This window comes from Spinacia oleracea, chromosome 4 (assembly GCF_020520425.1).
Source record: "Spinacia oleracea cultivar Varoflay chromosome 4, BTI_SOV_V1, whole genome shotgun sequence".
In the NCBI taxonomy this organism is placed as follows: Eukaryota; Viridiplantae; Streptophyta; class Magnoliopsida; order Caryophyllales; family Amaranthaceae; genus Spinacia; species Spinacia oleracea.
The window spans coordinates 150,508,753-150,517,046 of NC_079490.1; the positions used below are offsets into that span (position 1 = coordinate 150,508,753).

The 8,294-nt window shown below is 37.2% G+C and overlaps 1 long non-coding RNA gene across 1 annotated transcript; it reads left to right on the top strand.

Annotated features, from left to right (window-relative positions):
• Positions 1-5,804: 5,804 nt before the first annotated feature.
• Positions 5,805-8,294, top strand: LOC110783595 (uncharacterized). Its single transcript, XR_002532108.2, has 3 exons — positions 5,805-5,869; positions 7,718-7,871; positions 7,968-8,294. It is a non-coding gene; the product is annotated as an uncharacterized lncRNA (long non-coding RNA).

Consider the following 8,294-nt stretch of genomic DNA (forward strand, 5'->3'; position numbering starts at 1 on the left):
CTTGTATATTGAAATTTGAAGACTTGAACTTGTATATTGAAAAATGGAGTTTTGAATCTCAAAAGATTAAACCTTTAAATGCTAAAAGGTGTCATCTTTGATTACTCCACACTTGAAGGTGATTCTAGTCCAAAGAGATGAATGCAAACAACTTTGAACATCCTTGAATCTTGAAAATTTGTATTTTGCATTTTGAAAAAGTTTGTATTTTTGAAAAAGCATGTATGATTGTTGCAAGTGGTGTTTTTTATGGCAAAAAAACACCAACTTGCTAATCATTTGAAATCAAAATAGCATAATTGATTGAAATGGGATTCAGATTTACCTAGTTAGGCTTAGGCACGAGCTCCCATTTGCTCTTGAATTTTGGAATTTTTGTATGTGTTTTGAAGAGTTTTGAAGTTTGTATTGTGAGGAGTAATGTCGAAATTACGACGTTGTATGTGTTGTGCTCTCCTTTTTTCGATGGAAATGAGGGGTATTTATAGGAGGGAAATGGTGCAAAACGCCAGCACACGCCAGCGCCTGGTGACAGGCCAGCGCTGGGCGCTGCTGACGTGGGCTGAATGCCGCCAAAAAGGACGGAAAGATGCCGTCCTTGATTTGTCTTGTATGGGTGTACCTTCGTACGAATAGTATGATGTTTGGTACGTAGTGTTTGCTTGGAGGTTAAGGCTTGAATTTGCGTCTAAAAACAAACCTTTCTCGGGATTTTGAATTCCGGTTTTACGGGGGGGGCCCGGCGTGCTCGGTTTTGTGGGTCGGCGCCCGAATTTGACTTGCCTTATATGATTTTGAGTGGAAAAGGATTAGTAAGACCAATGGGATGGTCCACTAATTGAGGTTGAACTTGGATTTTGAAATTGAATTCTGGAAGTTGTATTTTGTACCGAGTTCCGGGAGGGGAACGGTCTCGGGGATTGGATTTTGGATCTTGGATTTTGGAGGTATTCTTAGCAATTGGGATTTCCGCCTGGAGTTACTCCAATCGCCTAACAAGGATAATGGTATCGTCATCATCCCAAAGGGGAGACACAAATTAGGTGTCTACATGAGCATGAACTGGCATGAATATATATACCCAATTAGACTGCACCCCCGCTCCAATCAGGTTCCTCAAATTGTGGTCCTGGATATTACATAGCTTGTTAGTGAAAAGAACAATAAATTTGTGTGAGTCTAGTAATTGAGACACCGACAACAAATTACAGGTTAGAGATGGGACATATAAAACATTCTCCAATAACAAACCATCGCACACCATAATATTTCCTTATTTCGTGGCCGTAGTACTTTTGTCGTTAGACATACCAACAGGTGATGAAATATCACGCAAATTTATGAATACAGAAAGATTACCCGACATGTGATTTGAGCATCCTGTATCAATTATACAATCACTGAAACCATACGTACCGTTTAATTGTTCGGACAATGAAGAAGATGGTTTAGACCGATTGAATGCAGCCATGAATTGAGCCCACTTCTCATCAGTCAATGTTGGTGCACTGCTTCTATCAACCTCACCAACCTCATGGGCACTTCCACCACGGGAACTACCAACATTTATAGTGAAGCCACGACCAGAATTGCGCCCGTTGCAACCAGAACCACGACTTCCACGACCTGAGGCAGACCTGCCCCCACGACCACCACGCGAACCACCAACATACCATTCAGGAAATCCAACAAGTTCAAACCACTTGTCTTTCTCATGGCTTGCTCGACCACAATGAGTACATAGCCTACCATCAAAGTCTCCCACAGCCTTACCAGAACGAGAATACGCCACACCATTGGTTGCAAACCCCACAACATCGAGGGGGAGGGGGGTTTCTTGAGCCTCCGAAACAGTTTGATTTCTCTCATCGACAATCACACGCGAGTAAGCAACATTGAGAGATGGCAAAGATCCATCATTAACAAATTGGAAAAACACTCCTGAATTTCTTTGATTTTATACCAATACAAAAGTGATGGAGCATCTCCGTTTCACGAATCTGGACATACTCATTAGCAGCGAAACACGTACAAGTGGGAAATTTTGTATAACTAGACAATTCATATTGCAAACTACTTAATTCACCATAATATACAACCACATGCCCCCCCCCCTTTGTTTACAATCAGTCATTTTATTTTTTAATTCAAGAATACGAGGCCTGTTCCCCAGAGAATATTTATCCCGCAAATCATCCCATAAAGACTTGAAAATTTCAGGAAAACACATAGTAGAACGAACAGAAACATCTAATGTATTAAAAATCCAAGCAACAAGCATATAATTAACAATACCTCATTGATTAAAATTATCTGATGTTGCATCTGGAACAACAATAGTACCATCGATGAAGCCGAGTTTGTTCTTCGCACAAAGATTATTGCATAGGGAACGAGACCATTCCTCGTAGTTGTCTCCTTTAAGCAGGATTGGGCTTATGAATTTCCCTGTACCCTCACTTGGGTGAAGGTAGTATTCAGAAAATGGCTCATGACGAGGAGCCTTAGATTTATCATCATCACCCAAGACACACAAATAGGAATTGCCCAAACAGCAGCAAAAAATAAAAAACTGCAAGAACACGTTTGTTTAAAAGGGGGGAAAATCTCTAATTTAGAGATGGCTTGATACCATGTTAAAGTCACACACACAAATATGAGGAGAAAAGTATATGTATTTTATTACAGTATGCACAACTATATATACAAAGAATAAGAAACTTAACTTACCAAAACTCCTAAAAACAATAACGGAAAAAATTAATTCTTACATCAATTCTTACTTCAATTCTTAGGTAACATTATGTTACAAGAATTCTAGTAACTCTATAATTCACAACATAATAGTAAATGGATACTTTCCACTTTCCAGATGAATACACTAAAAAAAAAAAAAATCAAAGATGAAGAACCATGACTAATTAACCCTATTTTTATATTTCAGTTTTCGAGACAACGTACCCCTAATTCATAATTAATAATCTGTTTCATCTAGTTCCAATCAACTTGAAGATGATGAAGACACTAGGGTATTCTGATCATATTAAGATCACATTCACAGTCCAACTAGTGCTACAATAAACCAGCATACCATATACAGTGGCGGAGATAATTGGTGTCAAAGGTGGGTTGCTGACCACCCAATTTGTAACAACAAAAAATATTTATACCTTATATTTATTAGAAAAGTAAATTAATGTGGACCAAATTCTTGTTTTACTTACATATCGTCACCCCAATTTAAAAATGTCGACACCCCGACAACCCTCCTGGCTCCGCTACTGACCATATAGTCATATACATTATGCAAAAGAAAGTCATCATTTTTTTTGTGTGGCATAGTCTAAAACATGCATACATAAATGAAAGATATTTACAAATTATACAACAAACTACTACTAGAGCTTTATTAGTTCTTGGAAACCATAATGAACAAAAAACTTTTAAAACCGCAAAGGTAGTGATCAAATGCTTTGATCTTGAACTAATCATGGATTCTGAAAAGGGTTTTTGAAAACAAAGCATTGAAATTGTAAAAAGATTATGCAAGATAATTTCGAGGAAACATTCAAGTGTGACGTTCCTCCAAAGATTGCTCTTTTTTTACGGGAAAATATGGCCATTTATTCATATGCAAGTTTGTCGAACAAAACAACTTCATGGGCTACACTGGGGCACTCTTCCATCCAGAATGCCAGCTCCTCAGTAGAGAGTGAGAGCTTGGCAATGGAATGTGCAACCACATTACAATTTCCACAAGGAAAAATAAAACAATCTATAGTAAAAGCTGACACCTTAGCTAATATATCATCCACCACCAAAGATTACTCTTAAATATGCATTTTCCTAGTTTAGGCGAGTTATCACTACTACAAAACGCGCCTTTAATGGACGCTTTTTGGAAGGTTTTTCGACGCCATAAAGCGTCGAGAAATTTAGCCTCGACGCTTTCTAAAAGCGTCGAAAAAATTAAAGTCGAGAATATTCTCGACGCCAGGTTGCGTCGACTACCTCGACGCTTTTTGACGACCACCTTTTATGTTCAGCGTCGACCACCTCGACGCTTTATACCGCCCACATGTCTGATACAAGCGTCCACAAGTTGTTTTCCCGCTTTGCCCAACATCCTCCTACTTAAAGTCCTCGACGCTAATTGGCGTCCATGTTTTCTCCACCCCCGACGCTTTTATGCGTCCACAAGTTTGACTGTTGGCGTCCCCAACATTTTTTCCTGCTTTGCCCATTTTGAATTGGCGGGAATTTAATTCAAAATGAGCACGATAATATTACGACCCCAGAAAACGTCTAGATTTATTTGTATAATTAAGCTTTTTTTCACCTATTCCTGTATCGCATATAGGCCGGCTGTTTTTATTCCACCTATTCCTGTATCATATCGCATATTTAATAAATATATAATAAAAAACTATTCAATATCACAATTATAAATTTAAAATTAAAGTACAACACAAGATCATTCAATAAGACCTGAATTGTGAATACTAGCTTGGTCTTCAATTAACAATAAAATTAACGTACAAAAACTTAAGTAGTTGAAATTCATAATACGTACACGTATGTTTCAAACCAGAATCCAAACATATACACGCATCTATATCACTAACCGAAATCTCAACCAAATAGTCTAAAACATCATAAATCAAACCCAAGAAAAACTAAAACTTAGAAAAACTAAAACTTAGATCGGTGGCAGTAGCTCATAAGAAGCTCAAGTGTCTTGGCCTTCATTTTGCTTTTGCACCTTATCACGTTGGACGACCTTCAAAGAAAAATACAAAATGTAATAAGTACATAATAAGTCGGAAACCCAAACTACGAAGGAAATTAAATTCAACATGAGGAGAATTCACGTAAAAACTAAAAAGGAGTTAAGACTTATGTTACAGCTATGCATTTTCCATCTGATGTCCTAATTCTAACGACAGAAAACAATATGAGGCCTAATCAGGTAACAATGGTTAGCCTTGTATAATTCTGTACAGAATTAGGAACACTTGACTTAGGAAAATGGAGGCACAACCTCTGGGAGAACATGATCTCAGACTAAGCTCAGCTTAATAGGCAAACCATATGTTCATGCACAAGGGCATCATATGAGCAGCTTCTTATAATTTGATTCTGTGAATTTGTTTGGTAACCATCTCTTGGGCTTGAGGCGTGAGGAAAGTTATATACAACATAATAGGGATGAAGTGAATACCATAAAAAAAAAAAAAGAGTCTACTGGTGAAGATGATTTTGAGATGAACATGCAGCTTGAGGCTGAAATGTAATAGGAGACACCCTACATATATTACGAGGGAACTAGACAGCCTTAGGTCTACTTGAAGGCTATGGGCGAGCAAATGAAGTTTTGAATTATTAATTCTTTAAATCACGAAGGAAGCCTCCTACTGTGGACTTGGGGTACAAGACTGAAGCAAAAGTAAAGGAGCTAAAGAAGACAAATCTAAATAATATACTAGAATCCCAAGAAGTATCTAATAAAGTAGTTTCTCCACAATGACTTTGTTCAACATTTCTACATTAAAGCTCCAATTTGAAGCAAGAAACCAATATAGCTCATGTAAGAGTTTGACTGTGAACATTTTGTGCTGATGTCAGATGTGTGATCTTTCAAAGAAGCTGGAGCAAATGATAGCTCATTTCTCCAGTGGTCTTGAACTCTAGATACCTAAGATTGGTCAATTAATGTTCTCTTAATTTTGTATGTGCTTGGAAAGGGCCTGTCTTTTTTTATTGAGGTAATTAATCTTTAGTCCTCTATCAATTTCTGATTTACTCTCAATGCTTTTCTGCAGGAGGAAATTTTGGATGAAACTGATGAATATGTTAACATCCACAACAGGTATGTCATATCACATTTCCTTGCTTTACATTAACTTTCGATATTTGTATTTTCTGCAGTAACACTAGATAGCCAACTGAAAGACTATAATTTTGGCTTTTATTTGGTTTTATACTCATCTCTCAATTTACTAGATTTTTTTGGTAAAAAAAGGGAATGATTTCTGCTGTTGGAATCAGATCACTCCTTACTCATCACAGTACTCTTTCCAAGCTTTCCCCTTATAAGTTTACCATAACCATCGAAGTTTTATTCAGAATCTGGGTGTTCAGAACACTAACAGTATTTCATAAAGAAGGCAGAAACGGTCAATTTCAATGCTGGTAGAAAAGTCAGTCAGCCATATATTATCCCAATCTCAATCTAAATTGCAGTTCCAGACCACTATCACACCCTTTATTAACTTAATCCACACCGAGTCATCGAGCCACTAACCATATGAAACAGAACCACAGTGAATTCTGATCTAAGCTGCCCCTCACTCCAGGGTTTCTATAAACCAAAATTGAGCTCAAGAATCCTACATTACCCATCAAAATCCTTTTGTTTTAAAGGTCAACTCTCATCATATTTCGAAAACTATTTCTAATTAAATCGGAGATACTATTAATTGAATCAATAAGCACAATTCAATTGAACATAAAATTTTCCACAACAAACGTTTTTAATCAATATGAAAATGCAGCAAGAAGTCGAACAAGAACACTGAAATTATAGAAGCGTCAAATGCAAAAAGAGTTAAATGAGATGAAATTAGAATAATTATCCTTTTGTGTGCCATTCCAAAGACTTCTTGTGCACAATCAAGAGCTTTTGTTGAAGCAGTTCCTGTACGAACTTGACCTACTAGTTGAGCAAATTGTCCAATAAGAGTTTTAAGCAGCCAATTATTCTCTTTCACTTGCTCTTGCAGCTTTCCATTTTCCTTCTCAAGTGTTTCGTTTTTCTTGTTGATAGCTAACACTTCTTCTTTTACATTTTCCATCACCACGGTCCTATGTCGAACTTTTCCATACCCATTCTTCCTTAGCACACCCTGCACTCCATAAACGTCGCTCGTTCGAACTCCAAGTCCGTAACCAACAGGACGTTCTGGTACCTTTCCACCATGCATAGTGTCCTCAAAGGCAATATTCTCGAGTTCTTGTTGAGACTTAGAAGGGTCTACATTCTTCAGCGATTCAACCATGGCCTTTGCATCATCCTGCACAAAAAAATTAGGATAACAATGCAAGATTAATTTCAGAAACTGTTTCGGAAACACATTTAGTGCAGTGTGGACTGCAAGTATTTAAATCAAATAGCTTAATAATATGGACTCATACAACAAAATCTTCAGTGAGTGTGTTTGGAAGAAAGGTCTTGTCCTTGCCCGTATGAGTCTTTATCCAAAGGGCTAATAAGCTCATTTTTACTCCATGCTCGTCTTCCTATACATGAGTAGCAATGTAAGAAGTATTAAAGAAAATCTAGAAAGATGACACCATCATGAAATAAATAAAAGAATTAATGATTTGTACATAATCAGCTTGTTGGTTCGCATAGCTATTAGAACCAGATCTATGAAATTGAGTTTGGGAGGCTCGTGCTTCTTTTCCACAGTCTGACAATTTCTGCACTCACATTCAAAGAGATTTATTAAGAAAACAATAAACAAAGATTAATCAAACTTCAATTAAAAACATGGTACTTACTTGCCCTTCATCTGAATACCAAAATCTAACCAACTTTATCCACTCCTTACTGTTAATTCCATGTTGCGGAACTGCTTCTGTGGTCATATGTGTTTCTGTTTTCTCCTCTGGTTTGTAGTAATCTTTCTTGAGAGAGTATTTATACTGCTTCCAGCTTTTATTGGCACGCTTGAGAATTTGTGTGACGTATACTGGACCATCAGGAATAACAAAGCGATCCTGCAAAAAATGATTTACCACAATCAGCATAGGAATCAAGTCAGACTGCTGGTTTTCAATCATATTTCAGATTTCCAACCATATTTCAGGTGCTGCTGATTTCCAATCATACTTGGTATTTACTTTTTGTGGGTGAATGATGCATTTCAACATTGAATAATCTGATGATTTATTGACGTTTATAGGTCTAATTAAGTAAATCGAAACAGATGCATTTCATGGGAGTATCAATTCTGTTTATGTGATGGACCGTACAGGCCGTACCACCAAGCCACCTACTCACATAGTCTATCACAGAAGAAACAAGAGGGGACAACATATAACAGCAGACCTGCAGAACAACAGCCATAACAAAGGGCAGCAAGAGGCATAGGAAATAGAGGAAGAAAGAAGAGAGCAGTAGTTAAGGAGTTTGTAGTACAATTAAGAGACTTGTAACCTAAAGTTACTAACTTGGAGAATAGTGGCCTCAAGCTACTGATTTATGTATGAACCTTTATCAATTAAATCAA